Source organism: Salvelinus sp. IW2-2015, linkage group LG26 (genome assembly GCF_002910315.2).
Source record: "Salvelinus sp. IW2-2015 linkage group LG26, ASM291031v2, whole genome shotgun sequence".
NCBI lineage: Eukaryota > Metazoa > Chordata > Actinopteri > Salmoniformes > Salmonidae > Salvelinus > Salvelinus sp. IW2-2015.
The window spans coordinates 43,946,550-43,966,718 of NC_036866.1; the positions used below are offsets into that span (position 1 = coordinate 43,946,550).

General features: G+C 43.3%; 1 protein-coding gene across 1 annotated transcript in view; it reads left to right on the forward strand.

The window, feature by feature from the left end:
• Positions 1-20,169, forward strand: part of LOC111952978 (alpha-1,3-mannosyl-glycoprotein 4-beta-N-acetylglucosaminyltransferase C-like) — a 109,147-nt gene that overhangs the window by 11,723 nt on the left and 77,255 nt on the right. Inside the window, exon 2 of the mRNA XM_023972027.2 lies at positions 5,182-5,279. The gene's annotated coding sequence lies outside the window, so the exon portion shown is untranslated. The remainder of the gene's footprint in view (positions 1-5,181; positions 5,280-20,169) is intronic.

A 20,169-nucleotide genomic window follows, 5' to 3' on the forward strand; every position in this document is an offset into this window, starting at 1 on the left:
AGTCTTTAATAAAGAAATGCTTTGACCAAGTTAATCTGCTCATGTGTGTGTGTTCAATTAGTTGTGCCATTGTGGTTACAATGAAGATTGTAAACAAAATAAATAAAATACATAATCAGGTTCGTGTTGCAAGCTGTCATTTTTCCTTTGTTTTTTAAACATGACGAAACATACAAATGACCACATCACACAAACATCAACTACATCACACCTGCCCAGACCCATATGCTCACACCCCCATCTCCAGGTCCTGCATCTCTCTCCACCAACTTCACAGTTTTGTTTCTCTCTGTCACCCACACACTTTCACAATAAAGCATTTTACCTTTCCATTATGTTAACGACGGAGGATTGGTTGATTTCCAGTTTTTAAGTGTTTGTTTTTTCAAGAGGATTGATGAGAAAAGTATCGTTCAACCCATTGGGTATCTCACAGCACCCTTGTATGCCATGTCTTGAAATATGCAGACAGACAGATTAAAAGTATATTTCCATTGTAATTCTTCTGACAGCCAAATTTCTAACTCTGCCCATAACTTATTATTATAACGTAATGAAAAATGAACCTGGTAATCTAATTTAATTTACTGTGGGGCTGCAGGTAGCCTAGTGGTTAGAGCGTTGGGCCAGTAACCGAAAGGTTGCTAGATTGAATCAACGAGCTGACAAGGTAAAAAGTTGTCGTTCTGCCCATGAACAAGGCAGTTAACACACTATTTACTGTTAACACACTATTCATTGTAAATAAGAATTTGTTCTTAACAGGGTGGTTGTTGCTCCGCCCACAACAGGCAGTGGCTCGGGTGGTTGTTGTCCTTTGATGATTTTTTTGGCCTTCCTGTGACATCAGGTGTTGTAGGTGTCCTGGAGGGTAGGTAGTTTGCCCCCGGTGATGCGTTGTGCAGACCTCACAGACCCTCTGGAGAGCCTTACGGTTGTGGGCGGAGCAGTTTCCGTACCAGGCGGTGATGCAGCCCGACAGAATGCTCTCGATTGTGCATCTGTAAAAGTTTGTGTTTTTGGTGACAAGACAGATTTCTTCAGCCTCCTGAGGTTGAAGAGGCGCTGTTTCGCCTTCTTCACCACGCTGTCTGTGTGGGTGGACCATTTCAGTTTGTCCGTGATATGTACGCCGAGGAACTTAAAACTTTCCACCTTCTCCACTACTGTCCCGTCGATGTGGATAGGGGGGGTGCTCCCTCTGCTCTTTCCTGAAGTCCACAATCATCTCCTTTGTTTTGTTGACGTTGAGTGTGAGGTTATTTTCCTGACACCACACTCCGAGGGCCCTCACCTCCTCCCTGTAGACCGTCTCGTCATTGTTGGTAATCAAGCCTACCACTGTAGTGTCGTTTGCAAACTTGATGATTGAGTTGAAGGCGTGCATGGCCACGCAGTCATGGGTGAACAGGGAGTACAGGAGAGGGCTGAGAACGCGCCCTTGTGGGGCCCCAGTGTTGAGGATCAGCGGGGTGGAGATGTTGTTTCCTACCCTCACTACCTGGGGGCGTCCCGTCAGAAAGTCCAGGACCCAGTTGCACAGGGCGGGGTAGAAACACCAGTCTCAAGTTTAATGACGAGTTTGGAGGGTATTATGGTGTTAGGGCAGTGTGCAGTGTTGTTGTGATTGCATCGTCTGTGGACCTATTGGGGCGGTAAGCAAATTGGAGTGGGTCTATGGTCTCTTTCCCCCCTTGATTTTGCATAACCACTGCACTACAATGTCCTTCATGTTCATGATGTTCATGAACAAAAATTTGAATAGGTCATTTTAAATTTGGCAACCCCAATGCTGGTGCTTGACACAATTGCTTCTTTAGCTCGACAAACGCTTCCTCACACTCTTGACTCCGTTTTATTTGTTCATGGGGACCCTTCCCACCTTTTGTCAATTCCCTTCCCACCTTTTGTCAAGTGGCTCAGCAATTTCAGAAAACAACATAATAAAATGTCTCACAAATGTTAAAACACCTAGGTCTCGCATATGAGTTTCTTCGTCTTTTGACGCCAATAACAAATCATCTACATACTTTACCAACACAGAACCCTCAAATGTACACCCTTTTAGCGATTGTTTCAATGCGGCGTGATACAAAGTTGGACTATTTGTAAATCTCATTGGTGCCCTCGCCCACGTTTACTGCTCCCCCTGGCAACAAAACTCAAACCAGTGTCGTGACTCCTCAGCCACCGGCACTGACCAAAATCCTAACCCTAACCCTTCAATCACGCTATAAAGATGAACTTTAGCGATCCAGCCCTAAGTCGCCTCAGTCAACATCTTCCTCCGCACTGGGACCACGTTCTGCGACATGAGGGATGATATTAAATATTGCAGTGGCATGGCTTTCCCTTGGTATGTAACTTTACTTCTCACATCCGCTCCAGCAGTAATATTCCAGAACAGAGAAGCTAGAGAAGTTGGTGTCCGTCTCTCTCTGCTACCATTTTAAAGCCATTTTTAAACTAATCCTTGTTATGTTGATGACAGTGGATGCATGTAGCCGTTATGGCCAAGCGTCCAAGTACAGTGTTACTGTATAAGTTTGTTTGTATGACAACATTGCTCTCTATCACAGGAGCATGCAACCACGGGGCCCAGGGCTTGTTGCCCATATGTATTCTGTGTTTATCATTGGGCTTGCCCTACCTCCAGCTGGTCTCTTGCTGAAGGGGATTCCCAGTGAGGTGGACCTCTATGAGAACTGCACAACCCTCCAGGTTCTCACACAGGTTCTGCAGCTCTACAACACACAGACAGGCAGAGCAACACAGGCCTGAGCTTCAGGTTTTACAACACACAGAGGTAGTGCAGCGTCCTGGGCTTTAAGCAGAGCAGTGCCCTACATTTATGGTTTTCACTGCCTATATCTCACTATCACTGGTATCTGATCTTGTTGTGGAGACTGTATCTTTATCTACTGCCTGGATCCCCTGACATTTACTGGATGGAGGTAGAGTAGAGTACCAGATACCGGCTAGTGACAGTGTCTAGTGATGACTGTTTAGCAGTCTGATGGCCTTTAGATAGAATCTGTTTAACAGTCTCTCAGCCCCAGCTTTGAAGCACTTGTACAGTTGCCATACCAGGCGGTGATACATTCCGACAGAATGCTCTTGATGGTGTATCTGAGAGTTTTAGTGGCCAACACAAATATATTCAGCCTCCTGAGGTTGAAAAGGCGCTTCACCACGCTGTCGGTGTGGAGGGACCATTTCATGTCCCCAGTGATGTGCACGTCGAGGAACTTGAAGCTTTTGACCCTCTTCAGTGCGGCCCCATCTATGTGGATGGGGGTGTGCTCGTAGTCCATGATCAGCGTGGCGGAGGTGTTGTTGCCTACCTTGTCCAGGTGGGATAGGGCAATATTCAGCGCAATGGTGATTGCGTTGTCTGTGAATCTGTCATATCACCTCCAGGTAAAGTGGAGATGATATGATCTTTAACTAGCCTGTCAAAGGACTTCACAATGACAGGAGTGCTACAAGGCGATGTGTTTAGTTTTAACTGGGAACAATGCATCGGTGTCCAGATCATGGCGGACTTTCCCTTTATAATCCATAATTGTCTGGAGTCTCTGCCACACGTCTCATGTCTGACCCGTTGAACTGTGACTCAAATTTGTCCCTCTACTGTCATTTTGCGTCTCTGATTTCCTTACAGAGGTCATAGCTGGTCTGTTTGTACACGTTCATGTTCCCAGTCACCTTGCCATGGTTAAATGTGTTTGTTTGCGTTTCAGTTTTGCACAAATGCTGCCATCTATCCACGTTTTTTGGTTTGGATCTAGTTCTAATCTTCCCGATGAACCTAGTCGCCGAGTCAGTGTATACGTCGATACTATTTTCAGAGGCGACCTGTCTGCGCGATGGACAGAGAACCCCGCTGGCTGAATGGACGGGGACAATATATCCGGAGAGAGACATGATTCCGTAAAACAGTATGTTACAGTCCCTGATGTCTCCCTGGAAGGAGATCCTCGCCCTGAGCTCATCTACTTTATTATTCAGGGACTGAACGTTAGCGAGTAATATACTCAGAAGCGGTGGATGATACGCCCGCCGCCTCAGTCTGACTAGGACCCCACTTCTTCTTCCTCTTCTTCATTTTGCTGCAGACCCTGGGATGAATGCCTCAGTAAGTACAAACAAAGGATCCAGTTCAGGGAAGTCGAATATATTGTCGAAATGCTGGCGAGTGACTGCCAATCTAATATCCAAAAGTTATTTTCGGCTGTAGGTAATAATATAAGACATTCTAAGCAAATAATGTAATAAATGACTAAGTAAATGAGAAATACTGCAAAGTTGGCTAAGAGTTAGAAACAGGCCGACTGTGTATGTCGGCGCCATCTTGTGTGTATGTTTGTGTGTGCATGCCTGTGTGTGCGTGTACGTGCATGCAAGTGTGTGTGTGTGTGTGTGCATTTCTCTGTGTGTGTGCATGTGTGTGTCATTGGGGGGGGGGGGGGGGGGTGTATATGTGTCTCTTTGTGTGTAAGAAGCAGAGAGAGCGAGAAGCTTAGTTAGCTGTCTGCTTGGCGCTCCACTGCCCTTGTGATGCATGTTTATGACCCATCATGGTGAGCCAATTACAGTGCCTCTGTGTGGGAGAACCACACCATCCCATCTCGACCATCAGTGTCTCTGCACAGCCTCAGAGAGAGACAGTCAGCGACAGTTAGACTAGATAGAGAGCCTGTGTGGGAGACAAGTGACAGTTAGACTAGAGAGAGAGCGCGAGAGAGAGACAAGTGACAGTTAGACGAGAGAGAGCGAGTTCCTGGACACAGCCAGCTTTTTTTCTCTCCTAGGGGAAACTCTGGAAAGGAGAGTAATCTTCAAATGTAAGGCAGAGTACTAGGCAGGAGGCACAGGAGTTGGAAGCCGGGGGTGTTGGGGCTTTATTGTTCGCTTTACTGTACATTACAGTAATTTGTACGCAGAAAATGAGGGACTCTCTCACATGCACACTCATATGCACACACACTTACACACACACTGTACAATACATTTTCTGTGCACCAGACACGCACTCACACACGCGTTACGTACAGCACATTGATGTGCAGCTCACATACACGAAGGGTACATAGCGGAACAATGGCACACTGATGTGTATAATGAATTACGTTCCCGGGGTTGGGCTGACTGTCTCTCTGTCTGTCTTCGTTTTGACAGAAACAACTGAGGAGCATCTGTTTGTGGATACAGTCCATGTCAACCTTCAGAGCAACCAGAACTCCTCCCCAAAAAAGACATCTGACTTCTGCTGAAAGGTACTATAACATTTCATACAACACTCTTAATGAGCTTGACTCTGTTAGACCTGGATGGTTATTTGTTTAATTGAATGGCAATACTCTGTAGAACCAAGTGAGCAGCAAAACAGTGAGCAACCGCCTTTTATTCTATATAGTTGTTCCCTTTATTTTTCCGCATACTGTACTTCTCCTTACTTCAGAGAAGCTACACTACTATATAACATTCAGTGTGACAGAGCGAATTATGCCTGTCGTTGTGATCTGACATTTTCAAAGGTGAACACACTGAGAAAGTTCTGTCTCACAGCCGCTCGTTTATATAGCCCAATTAGCATTTTCAAATGAGTCATCTCCTTTCCTCCTGACTGGCAGCGGTAGACACAGAATGTGGTTACCCACTTGGTAAATATATATTATTTTCTGTAACTACTATATGTACCCATCTCATTGTTATTCAATTATTAGAGAGACACACATTGTTTTTGCACCCACCATACGTCTTGTCTGCAATGGTCAGGTGAAATGTGTATATTTTGGGATATGAGCACTCAGTTTGTTTGACACGACAAAGATCTGTTTCGGATCGTAACGTTGCCAATAAATCGGTGAATTGGGAGCTTTAACAGTGTGCGGGCCTTCTTGCTCTATACTAGTATTCTTTATTAGCCCAGCACCTATGTTTTTAAGGATGTGCGTATGACCACAAACTTTTCGACAGATACAGAATGTGACATTATCTCTGGTAATTAGTTCCATCAGTGCCTCGCATGGATCTGGTAGGTGAGGCTGAGGACAATGTATTTTTAATTTTAAAGGACGACAGTTTCATCCTCCATAAATGTTTTATTGTTGTTTTTTTACACAGAGAGATAGACAGTGTCAGAGACAGAGATTGATGATCGGATGCCGATTTTCGAGGAGGTGGTTTGTGGCATCTAAGCCTGGTCTCCAGGGGCAGTATATGTGACCGCTAGAGTGCTAGACCAACCTCAGACATAGACTGGAGACAGTGACCCTTGGAGTAAGGGTCTATATTTTCAGCCTATCCACACTCTGTTGACAGGATCAAACAACGACAAAGCTTTGTTTGTGTTGGCTGGCCGAAGAAGGGCACTTGCCCAAAGGGTTTATCAAGAGGGAAAATATTGACATCAAAGCCACTGTTGCACTTTGCTGCTGTTATTGCTTTTCACACTTCTGTGATACAGACGGTAGAGTCTCCATGTAGAGCAATTTAAACCGACAGCCAGAGTAGATGTTTTGTCGTTGACAGTGGCACAGCCTAGTCTGTTCTCAGTGCCATGTGGAACTTCTTAGTGATGTATGTGCACAAATAGTAAAGAAGCTTAAGTGTTCTCATAGATTGTCATTTTTAAGTCGATTCTATAACTTTAAACTTAACAGGCTGCTTACTATACAGTTTGAATAGCTTCTGGTTTTGGCTGGTGTCCAGATCTTCTCATTCTCCAGTAAAAAGCCAATGTAGTTGATTTTCAGACTGGTGGTGGGCTTCATTTATTGACAGAAGCAAATGTGATATGTTGGTTGCTGTCGACTCCTGATATATGCAATAGCTTAGGACGCTTGTGAATGTGGCGAGATTCATATTTATTTCCACAATCCGGCTGCGAGCTAACTGCCCCATTGTGCATTTCAAACTGCGTTCGCTACTTTCCTGTAGGAAGCGAGACACTTGAATGAATGAGATTTAACATTCTCGAAGTGAAGGCGACTTGAAGCAGTTTAAAGTGAGAGTGAAGGGATCCAGATCTACATCTGCCAGAATGAAGCAACAATGATGTGGCCGATGTGCATTAAAGATTCATGCAAACAGCTGTTCTTCCTACAGGACAGACAGCATAAACCAAAGCCTGTGTGCTCGATAAAACATCACAGGCCTGTGTGCGTTGCCTTGGAGCTAGAGATCCTTTCCCAGCTGCCCAAACCGTGCATATAGCGATGAGAGCGTCCGTCAAAGGCAGCTCACGCTAACCAGCCCTGTCACAATCGTTTTAGTTCACATGGACCTCAACTCAACTCCACAAGCGGTTTACGTGATGGAGTGAGTGGTTGTATTAGTGGTCGTTAGTGTTGAGCATCTGGAATATGGTGGTCACTGGACGGTAAAGTAATTGTCTTAGACTAGGCTACGTGCAGTCATTCATCTATACAAACGTTAAAATGCAAGTCTAGTAAAAAGGTTGGGCTATATCCAGATTTTCATACCGTCATAACATTTCTGTACCATACCGGGGTATACAGTATTACCGAATGTGCACACGAGGAGTGATTCAAAAAACACATACAAGAAAACATGGATCTTGATAAGGTTTGAATTACGGGAACCCGGTTACCGAGATGTATCGCTCGAAACCACTCCCGGGCTAAATAGCTGCGAGAAACCGGCAAAGGATAATAAATGACTTGTATGAACAGCATGACGTGAAATGGAACTGTTAAACTATATGCAATGTCTAAATCTGGCTTCTCTACACGCTCAGGGTGGGGACATACAGCCCATCTCAGTATGGAGGGAAGTTCACAATGCATGTAGACCTATCATGTCATCATGGCAACTTTTTTTCTTGTGACAGGTAGGCCCTACATTTGCTGGGGGGGGGGGGGTCAATGTAAATAGTCTGGGTGGGCATTTGATGAATTGTTCAGCAGTCTTATGGCTTGGGGTAGAAGTTGTTAAGGAGACACTTGGTCCTAGACTAATCAAATCCAGACATAGCCTATTCATGTGCTTTATATGCTGGGATCACCTCCATTAAAATGGCTGTTTCTCCACAATTGCAATTATTGTTGTGCATTGACTGCTTGTCAGAATGCTGGTTTCCCTCCCTATGGCACTCGTAACTTGAATGTGTCTCGGTAAATTCTATTCTACTACGGGGTTGTCTGATTTTTCTATTCATTACTCATTTTGTTTTTAGAGAAAAAGTCAATGGGGACATTTTCTAGCATTATTTTTTGACAGGAATCTTTGTTCATGTTTCATACAGTATTACTTGGGTGTGGTGGGAATGATTTTGCGGTGGTGCAGCGCCACAGTTAAATGACTGCAGCGGAAACACTGACACACAAAATAACCACAAACAATATGGTCACTCATCAAACAACTGCCACTTTGCATTTAAATGCAATCCAATCCAAATGAGTACTTCCAATTATAATGGTGAAATTATGAAATGGATAATTGCTCCTTCCAAAGCAGAGCAGGTCTGGAGATAGAAGAAAAGACACTGGGTGCCTCTGCAATAGCAGCTTATTGACTATATAATGCACTATAAAGAGAATAGGGTGCTATTTGGGATCCAGCCCACTGTTCTGTCATCAACACAACAAAGTCACACCTCGCTCCATGCATGCACCCACACATCTGCCTGTCGTGCTGAATAACGCCTGCCACTGCTAAGCAGCAGTCGCTGAGGCACTGAGCTGAGTTATTCCTGCTGGAAATCACGGTAATAAGCAGATGATCCCCTTTAGAAATAACATCTGGTTGTGTTTTTCTAATGGAGGAGCCCCATCACATGCCGTCAGTCCTCGTTCATCAGCAGCTGTTAACCAAGATACCATACGGTGGAATATGTCTTTCTTTGCTTTTTTTGGTGGACTAGCTAGATTTCACCAGTATTATACAGTACATTCTATGTTAGAGACTCTAAAATACCTTTAGATTGTGTAGGTTAACTGTGTGCTAGGGTATAAGTGTTTGTCTGTATATTTGTAAGAATGATGACCCGTAAACCATGGTAGTCGCCCTCACATTTGATCTTGCAATTATTTTGCAGAAAAAAACAAGTTCAATTGCTACTGACCCAACTTACTTTCTAAGTTTCACTATTAATCTGTGTTGGAGAGTGTTTCTGTGGTTTGTAGTGATTAGCTACTGAAGAGGATCTCTACTTCTAGAAAAGTGGCTTTTTATTTTCGGAAACTCAATTACAGTGTTTGTGAAGCCTTTCACCTTCCAATTAATCCTAACAGTACCAGTGGGATCTGTCTGAATCCAATTACCAGAGCAGCAAAATACAAAATACAATATCTCTTCAGCTCTAATCAGCAGGTTGAAGTTTATTGTCATGAATATTGCCCTGGTGGCAGAACTGACAACCTAGATGGGCCAGCTGCAAAGTCCAAATTGGCTATATCGTAAAAATGTTAAGCTGTTTGGTCTTAATGTTAGGGTTAGGCATTTGGGTGTGATTAGGGTTACATTTAAAATCATATTTTATGACTTTGTGGCTGTGCCAGGTAGTGACCACTCTGCAGAGCTGCAAGATTCATGACAATAAATGCCAACCTGCCTCTATCTAATCATGGAAAGCCCAAACCACTTCCAGCTCCACAATAGTGCAGCTACTTCCATAGGGACCTATGTGCTTTTTAATGCCTAGCTGTGGCAGGTTCAGAGAGCAGGACAAATATCAACGTGAGAGAGTAGACTTAGTGTATCTCTCATCTGTGCTTAAACTGTGTGCTTTCAGCCTAATGTCAGCCTAACACGCACAGACATACACACACGTTGTGCATTTTCCTATTCCTAGGTTGTTATATTATAGAGGGAGTTGTTTCTACTTGCTATTTGTCATTGCAGTATGGGATGTTTGTTCTTGTGTCAGGAGGCTTGTGCCTGGCTGGATCTTTAGCTATACTGACCCTTCTATTCAGAGTCAGTGGGCTGCAATGGGCCAGAGCGGCTTATCGTAACCGATGGCCTCTGGAAGTTGGCTGCTGGCTTTACCTCCATGGAGCAGGCCAATTGGGCCGAGAGCCTGAAAGGAGTGAACCTATCTGTGGCTCAGAGTGTCCTCAGCCCCCATGCTGAGACAGAGGGCCCGGGGGCCAGATAGACAGATTATCCACCCAACTCCAGAAACATGGGGTCAATGTGGGACAGAGGTAGAGACCAAGTCCGCTGCTGTACTTAGTTGGGGTCAATGCCATTTCAATTCAGTCAATTCAGGAAGTAAACTGCAATTCCAGTTCTATTTACCTCAATGAGAAAAATGGAATCTGATCTCCAAAGGGCTCAAACTCTCCTAAGTACAGTGCCTTCAGAAAGTATTCACACACCTTGACTTGTTCCACATTTTGTTGTGTTACAAAGTGGGATTAAAATGGATTGAATTGTCCTTTTTTGTCAATGATCTACAAAAATACTCTGTAATGTCAAAGTGGAAGAAAAATTCTAACATTTTGAAAACAGGGGTGGCAGGTAGCCTAGTGGTTAGAGCGTTGGACTGGTAACCAGAAGGTTGCAAGATCGAATCCCTGAGCTGACAAGGTAAAAATATGTTGTTCTGCCCCTGAACAAGGCAGTTAACCCACTGTTCCTAGGCTGTCATTGAAAATAAGAATTTGTTCTTAACTGACTTGCCTAGTAAAATAAAGATTACAAAATAAATAAAACAATATATGAAAAATAAAATGCTAATCAATATCAAACACTAATCAAAACCTTGATAAAATAAGTATTCAACCCCCTTAGTCAATACATGATAACCTTTGGCAGTGATTACAGCTGTGAGTCTTTCTGTGTACTGTAAGTCTCTAAGAGCTTTCTACACCTGGATTGTGCAACATTTGCCCATTATTCTTTTCAAAATTATTCAAGCTCTGTCAAAATGGTTGTTGATCATTGCTAGAGAACTATTTTCAAATCTTGCCATATATTTTCAAGCAGATTTAAGTCAAAACTGAAACTCGGCCACTCAGGGACACTGTCTTCTTGGTAAGCAACTCCAGTGTAGATTTGGCTTTGTGTTTTAGGTTATTGCCCTGCTGAAAGGTGAATTAATCTCCAAGTGTCTGGTGGAAAACAAACTGAACCAAGTTTTCCTCTAGGATTTTGTCTGTGCTTAGCTCCATTTTATTTATTTTTTATTCTGAAAAACTCCCCAGTCCATAACATGATGCAGCCACCACTATGTTTGAAAATATGGAGAGTGGTACTCAGTATTGTGTTATGTTTGGGGAAAATCCAATACAACACTTTGTAGTCAGGACGAAAAGTGAATTGCTTAGCCACATTTTTTTACAGTATTACTTTAGTGCAGGATGCATGTTTTTGAATATTTTTATTATTCACTTTCCACTCTGTCAATTGGGTTATTATGGTAAAAGTTAGGAAGGACGCCTTTATCTTTGTAGTGACTGGGTGTATTGATACACCATCCAAAGTGTAATTAATAACTTCACCATGCTCAAAGGGATATTCCATGTCTACTTTTTCATTTTTTTCACCCAATGCGAGGCATTGGAAAACCTCCGTTTTTTGTGGTTGAAACTGTGTATGAAATTCACTGCTCGACTGTGGGGTACAGAGATGAGGTAGTCATTCAAAAATAATGTATAACATTATTGCACATAGAGTGAGTCCATGCAACTTATTATGTGACTTGTTAAGCACATTTTTACCACGGAACTTATTTAGGTTTGCCAAAACAAAGGGATTGAATACTTATTAACATAAGACATTTCAGCTTTTCATTTTTTATTCGTTTGTAAACATTTCGAACAACAGAATTTCACTTCAACATTTTTATCCATTTTAACTGTAGGCTGTAACACAACACAAGGTGGGAAAAGTTAAGGGGTGTAAATACTTTCTGAAGGCTCTGTATAAGTACCTCCCAAGGAATAAATACAACTCTTGTAACACAACCGCATTGTGAGTAGTCACAAGGAAAGGAGTTTTTTTAGCAAGAGGTTTGTAATAAACAAAATATCTTGCATCATTCAAATAGAGAGTAAGAAAATGAGCAATTAACTACTGCGGAGAGAGGAATGACAAAAAACACATCCATTATGGTGAAATATGGCCACCATGAGGAGATGAAGGCTCTTGAGTTGTAATGAAATAGGCCCCCTGATATCCATGAATTCACCAATATGGGTCTCATATAACATTTAAAGTATGTGCTTTTTCACAACTGGTTTATATTGCAAAAATAATCTTCCTGGTGGTTTCAAGATGCCTTCCTAATTGTACAGCTCATTTGGAAAGTATTCAGACCACTTTACTTTTTGTTACATTACAGCCCTATTGTAAAATTAATTTAATCGTTTTTACCCCTCATCAATCTACATACAATGCCCAATAATGACAAAGCAAAAACAGGTTTAGACATTTTTGCAAATTTAATAAGTATTCAGACCTTTACTCTTTGACAGCGATTACAGCCTTGTGTCTTTTTGGGTATGATGCTACAAGCTTGGCAAACCTGTATTTGATGAGTTTCTCCCCCCCTCTCAAGCTCTGTCAGGTTGGATGGGGATCGTCGCTGCACAGCTATTTTCAGGTCTCTCCAGAGACCTTCGATCAGGTTTAAGTCTGGGCTCTGGCTGGGCCACTCAAGAACATACACAGGCTTGTCCCTAAGACACTCCTGCGTTGTCTTGGCTGTGTAGTTAGGGTTGTTGTCCTGTTGGAAGGTGAACCTTCCCCAGTCTGAGGTCCTGAGCGCTCTGAGCAGGTTTTTATCAAGGATCTCTCTGTACTTTTCTCTGTTCATCTTTCCCTCGATCCTGACTAGTCTCCCAGTCCGTGCCGCTGAAAAACATCCTCACAGCATGATGCTGCCACCACCATGTTTCACTGAAGCGATGGTGCCAGGTTTCCTCCAGACATGACACTTGGCATTCAGGCCAAAGAGTTCTATATTGGTTTCATCAGACCAGAGAATATTGTTTCTCATGGTCTGCGTCCTTAAGTTGCCTTTTGGCAAACTCCAAGCGGGCTGTCACGTGCATTTAACTGAGGAGTGACTTCCGTCTGGCCACTCTACCATTAAGGATTAGTTGGTGGAGTCCTACAAAGATGGTTGTCCTTCTGGAAGGTTCCCCCATCTCCGCAGAGGAACTCTGAAGCTCTGTCAGAGTGACTATCGGGTTCTTAGTTACCTCCCTGACTAAGGCCTTTCTCCCATGATTGCTCAGTTTGGCAGGGTGGCCAGCTCTAGGAAGAGTCTTGGTAGTTCCAAACTTCTTCCATTTAAGAATGATTGAGGCCACTGTGTTCTTGGGGACCTTCAATGCTGCAGAATCTTTTTGGTACCCTTCCCCAGATCTGTGCCACGACACATTCCTGTTTCGGAGCACTACGGACAATTCCTTCAACCTCATGGCTTGGTTTTTGCTCTGATGTGCACTGTCAACTGTGGGACCTTAAATAGACAGGTGTGTGCCTTTCCAAAGCATGTCCAATCATTTGAATTTACCACAGGTGGACCTCAATCAAGTTGTTGAAACAGCTCAAGGATGATCACTGGAAACAGGATGCATCTGAGCTCAATTTCGAGTCTCATAGCAAAGGGTCTGAATACTTATGTAAATGTTTAATTAGGGGCGGCAGGTAGCCTAGTGGTTAGAGCATTGGGCCGGTAACCAAAAGGTTGCTAGATTGAATCCCCGCGCTGACAAGGTAAAGATCTGTCGTTCTGCCCCTGAACAAGGCAGTTAACCCACTGTTCCTAGGCCGTCATTGTAAATAAGAATTTGTTCTTAACTGACTTGCCTGGTTAAATAAAAAATGTTTAATACATTGTGAAAAAGGGGTCTGAATACTTTCCGAATGCACTGTACATGCAATGGTAATTACAATAATTAAGGCTTTGATTTTCCCCATAAAATCGAATAATGTATGCAGAAAGAAAAAGTTTCAATACATTGCAAGACCCTGTCCTTGTCTCATTGCATAAAAAATGTTGTGGTTATGTTAGCTCCGTATTTGAAAGGTGCCGCTTATGTTTTTGTGAAACAGTACCTCACGCTCCAGGTCTTAACAGTACCTCACGCTCCAGGTCTTAACAGTACCTCACGCTCCAGGTCTTAACAGTACCTCACGGCTAACAGGTCTTAACAGTACCTCACGCTCCAGGTCTTAACAGTACCTCACGCTCCAGGCTTAACATACTCACGCTCGCAGCGTCTTAACAGTACCTCACGCTCCAGGTCTTAACAGTACCTCACGCTCCAGGTCTTAACAGTACCTCACGCTCCAGGTCTTAACAGTATGCATTAATATGCATTTAAAAAATTGGGAGTGTTACTTTTTTCACCGCGACTGGCGATCAAAGTCTACCCCAGGGGTTTGGACCTAAATCATTTCCCCATCGTTTTGTTCTGAACAGAACCATAATTTTTCCCCTTCCGTTCCACTGATCCGACCAGCAAAATACATTTAGAATAAAATACATTTGTATTTGTCACATGCGCTGAATACAACAGGTGTATACTTTACCGTGAAATGCTTCCCTATGAGCCCTTTCCCAACAATTCAGAGTTAAAAAGTTGGAAACATTTTCTAAAAATAAAAAAGGAAATATACTGAACTACAGTATAAACACAACATGTAAAGTGTTGGTCCCATGTTTCATGAGCTGAAAATAAGATCCCAGAAATGTTCCACATGCACAAAAAGCTTATTTCTTCATATTCAGTTCACAAATTTGTTTACATCCCTGTTGATTAGCAGTTTTCCTTTGCCAAGATTATCGATCCATCTGACAGGTGTGGCATGTGAATATGCTTATTAAACAGCATGATCATTACACAGGTGCCACTTGTGCTGGGGATAATCAAAGGCCACTCTAAAATGTGCAGTTTTATCACACAGCACAATGCCACAGATGTCTCACGTTTTGAAAGAGCATGTTGACTGCGGGAATGTCTACCAGAGCGGTTGGCAGAGATTTGAATATTTATTTCTCTACCATTAGCCGCCTACAATGTCATTTTAGAAAATTTGTCAGTACATCCAAACAGCCTCACAACAGCAGACCACATGGAACAACGCAAGCCCAGGACAGCCACATCCGGCTTCGTCACCTGCGGGATCGTCTGAGACCAGCCACCCAGACAGCTGATGAAACTGTGGGTTTACACAACCGAAGAAGTTTGCAAGAAGAAAAACGGTGTGCTCGTCGTCCTCACCAGGGTCTTGACCTGACTGCAGTTCGGTGTCGTAACCGACTTCAGTGGGCAAATGCTCACCTTCAGTGGCCAGTGGCACGCTGGAGAAGTTTGATCTTCACAGATTAATCCCGTGTTTCAACTGTTATGGGCAGATGACAGACAGCGTGTATGGCGTTGTGTGGTCGAGGGGTTTGCTGATGTCAACGTTGTGAACAGAGTGTCCCATGGTGGTGGTGGGGTTATGCTATGGGGAGGCCTAAGCTACGGACAACGAACACAATTGCATTTTATTGCTGGCAATTTGATTACACAGAGGTACCGTGACAAGAATCTGAGGCCCATTGTCGTACCATTCATCCACCATCATCTTATGTTTCAGCATGATAATGCATGGCCCCATTTCGCAAGGATATGTACACAATTCCTGGAAGCTGAAAATACTCACCAGACATGTCACCCATTGAGCAATTTTGGATGCTCTGGATTGACGTACGACAGCGTGTTCCAGTTCCTACCAATATCCAGCAACTTCACACAGAGGAGTGGGACAACATTCCACAGGCCACAATCAACAGCCTGATCAACTCTTTGCGAAGGAGATGTTTCACGCTGCATGAGGCAAATGGTGGTCACACAAGATACTGACTGATTTTCTGATCCACGGCCCTACCTTTTTTTAAGGTATGTGACCAACAGATGCATATCTGTATTCCCAGTCATGTGAAATCCATAGATTATGGCCTAATTACTTTATTTCAATTGACTGATTTCCTTATATGAACTGTAACTCAGTAAAAACTCAGTAAAAGCACAGAGAGACCAAAATTATTGAATATGTTTTTATTTATGGTCAAGTTTGGGGGAAGCCTGGCTTCCCTTGGCATCCATAAATACAATCCACTGATACCAAATGGTGATGCAGCCGGTCAAGATGCTCTCAATGGTGCAGCTGTAGAACTTTTTGACGATCTTTTGACGATCTGATATATATATATATATCTGCCAAATATTTTCAGCCTCCTGAGGGAAGAGGCATTGTCGTGCCCTCTTCATGACTGTGTTGGTATGTTTGGACTAGGGGTGCACCAACATGGCCACACTCTTATTTGTAAACTTATCCGTAAATTGACAGTTGATAGTCGAATCGGATTGGATGATACTCGTGATCGGAAAAAATTAAGTGTTTTAATATGCCTAAATAGATGTTGGCAAAATAAATCACTGCACGTTCTCACTGCTAAAAAGCTGCAGATTTGGAGCAGCTTGCAAAGGTTTGGGTCTGTGTGTGTCTCTGTGTCCTCAGCAGGCTGCCAAGTTTGCTGTCACTCAGTCAGAATGCTCATCAGCGTTTCATCTTTTTCCCCTACCATTTTGCCCTGCTTGTTAAATATAATGCACATTGATAGCTTCATAGAATATTTCCTCGCCATGTGATTTATCATAGTAGTAGGCAACAGCAATCTAAAGGATCAGACTGAAAACATGCCAGGAAAAGTGGTTGTGAAATGATGAATCGAGTGGACGGAGAAGTACAATTTCACTCTATCTAAGCAGAACAGCAGGATCAACATGCAGCTTCTCTTTACAGACAGGCAAACTAGACAGTTGACGTATTTAGACCACGTAGAGCCTCGCACATGACTGACTTAAAGAGAGTACAGTGCAGTATGGTCTTCATTTTTTTTCTAATCACAGATAATTACACAAAATACTCGGATCCTAATTGTATCCAGAAAGTTGCCCATATCCGTTACGATACTCGTTTTGTCCGGCTACTCGGCACACCCCTAGTTTGGACCATGATAGTTCCTTTGTGGAACTTGAAGCTCTCGACCCGCTCCAGTACAGCCCCATTGATGTGAATAGGGGCATGCTTGGCCCTCCGTGTCCTGAATTCCACAATCAGCTTCTTTGTCTTTCTGACATTGAGGGAGAGGTTGTTATCCTGGGATTACACTGCCAGGTCTCTGACCTACTCCCTATAGACTGTCTCATCGTCGTCAATCATCAGGCCTACCACCGTCGTGTCATCAGCAAACTTAATGATGGTTTTGGAGTCGTGTGCTGCCACGCAGTCGTGGGTGAACAGGGAGTACAGGAGGGGACAAAGCACGCATCCTGAGGGGCCCCCGTGTTGAGGTTCTGTGTGGCGGATGTGTTGTTGCCTACCCTCACCACCTGGGGGTGGCCTGTCACCACCTGGGGGTGTTCTGCAGGATTCAGTTGCAGAGGGACGTTTTAAGTCCCAGGGTCCTTAGCTTAGTGATGAGCTTGAAAGGGCACTATGCTGTTGAGGACTGAGCTCATCACTGGTAATTCCTCTTTGAGTTTTTGCTTGTAACCAGGAATCAGGAGGATAGAGTTATGGACAGATTTGCCAAATGGAGGGCGAGTGAGAGCTGTAGTCAATGAACAGCATTCTCATGTAGGTATTCCTATTGTCCTGGTGGGAAAGGGCAGTGTGGATTGCAATAGAGATTGTGTCATCTGTGCATCTGTTGGGGTGGTATGCGAATTGGAGTGGGTCCAGGGTGTCTGGGATGATGGTGTTGATGAGAGCCATGATCAGCCTTTCAAGCATTTCATGGCTACAGATGTGGGGGCTACAGGGTGATAACCTGTCTAAATTATTATCTTGGCATTCTTGGGCCTAGGGGCTGTGGTGGTCTGCTTGAAACGTAGGTTTTACAGATGGTCAGGGAGAGATTGAACATGTAATTGAAGACACTTGCCAGCTGGTCAGCACATGCTCTGAGTACACGTCCTGGTTATCCGTCTGGCCCTGCGGCCTTGTGAATGTTATTAACTTGTTTAAAGGTCTTACTAAATCAGCTACGGAGAGAGTGATCACACAGTTGTCTGGAGCTCTCATGTATGGTTCAGTGTTGCTAGCCTCGAAGCGAGCATAGTAGGCATTTAGCTCGTCTGGTAGGCTTGCGTCAGAGGGCAGCTCGCGGCTGGGTTTCCTTTTGTAATAGTTGATAGTTTGCGAGCCCTGCCACATCCGACGAGCTTTAGAGCCGGTGTAGTAGGATTTCGTCTTAGTCCTGTGTTGATGCTTTCTTGTTTGATGGTTCATCTGAGGGCGTAGCAGGATTTTTTATAAGCGTCCAGATTAGTGTCCCGCTCCTTGAAAGCTGCAGCTCTAGCGTTTAGCTCAGTGTGGATGTTGCTTGTAATCCATGGCTTCTGGTTGGGATATGTATGTACGGTCACAAACAAAAATTTGCTTGTTATCGCGTTGTCACTATGGGGTATTGTGTGTAGATTGCTGAGGATTTTATTTATGTTTAATCCATTTTAGAATACGGCTGTAACATTACAAAATGTGGAAACAGACAAGGGGTCTTAATACTTTCCCGAAGGAACTGTATATATGGTCACTGATGTCGTCGATGCACTTATTAATGAGGCTGATGTGGTAAACTCCTCAATGCCATCGGATGAATTCCGGAACATATTCCAGTCTTTGCTAGTGAAACAGTTCTGTAGCTTAGCATCCACTTCATCGGACCACTTCCGTATTGAGCGCATCACTGGTAATTCCTCTTTGAGTTTTTGCTTGTAAGCAGGAATCAGGAGGATATAGTTATGGACAGATTTGTCAAATGGAGGGCGAGTGAGAGCTTTGCATGGGTATCTGTGTGTGGAGTAATGGTGATCTCTAGTTTTTTCACCTCTAGTTGCACAGGTGACATGCTGGTAGAACTGAAGTATTTCAGATTTCCTAAAATCAACGGCTACTAAGAATGCGGTCTTAGTGCCAGCATCGGTGGTAAGTAGACAACTACGAAAAATATAGATGAAAACTCTCTTGGTAAATAGGTCTACAGCAGTAGTCACCAACCTTTTCTGAGTCAAGATCACTTCCTGAGTCAAAATGCAAGCCGAGATCTACCACTCAGATAAAAAAAAGAACATGACTTAAAAAACGTATTAAGCCTATGCAACATTTACCAATTAAAAACTGTTCTGTAGAAATGAGGTTTGTTTAGTAGGCTATAGGCCTAATACATTCTCACTGCATATCGGCTATGCTTGAATACACTGCCAATGTTGTTATTCTCATACCATTTAGAAATTATATATTTTAAATTAGGTAAATGATCTCACTTGTAATAGACCATGTGGTGTTTTACTTGTGAGGCACAGCTGAGTGGGCATAATAATTAGCTTTTTTTACTGGACTGATGGCCTGCATCTGATTATCAGTCTGAAGGGAGGGAGGAAGCAGCGGTGAGGTAGCCTCTCACCCGACTTACCGTCCCTCCGCTCTCCCTCCCTCCGCTGAGAAAAGGGGACACAGTTTTCCAGATGGCGAGACTCATGTTTCACTGCATTATTTATGCCGTATGCACCAATTCATGTTGTTACTCCTATGAGCAGAGAAAGTTAAATATTTATGAATATTAAAAAAAGACACAAGCCACTAAGAACACACAAGAACACTTTGCTATACTCATTAATTGCAGCTGCAATGCTTGTTGTAGCGTTAGTGGAAGTAGGGAGAACGCACATTTTATGGCTTATAAAAATGTTGAACAAAGTGTTGACAGTGCTGAATAACAACTTACACTTTGCTGTATTCGTTGTCTCTCTAGGCACGATTTTAAATGTTTTTAAATCTCACAGTATCAACTTTGCTGTGCATTCAAGGTTTCTTTTTACATTCTATGACTCGAGGAAACTGATTGGCCAGCAGTAGACCTATAGGTGTACTTGATTCGCTCTCTGGACCTTCCAGGTAGGTTGAGTTCTACCTTCAGACACATGAAATGTTACAAAATGGAAACACTTTGCCTTCCCGGTGCTATGGCTGCTGAATCAATGTTATCTACCACCAACAGCTCATAACAAATTCAAAAAAATTGGAACGCAAGGCTTTATCGTTGGGTTTTTTACAGAAATGTTTGGTGATCGACTTGGAATGCCTTGGAGATCGACCAGACTCCCTTAATATTAGAGATTGCCCACTAGC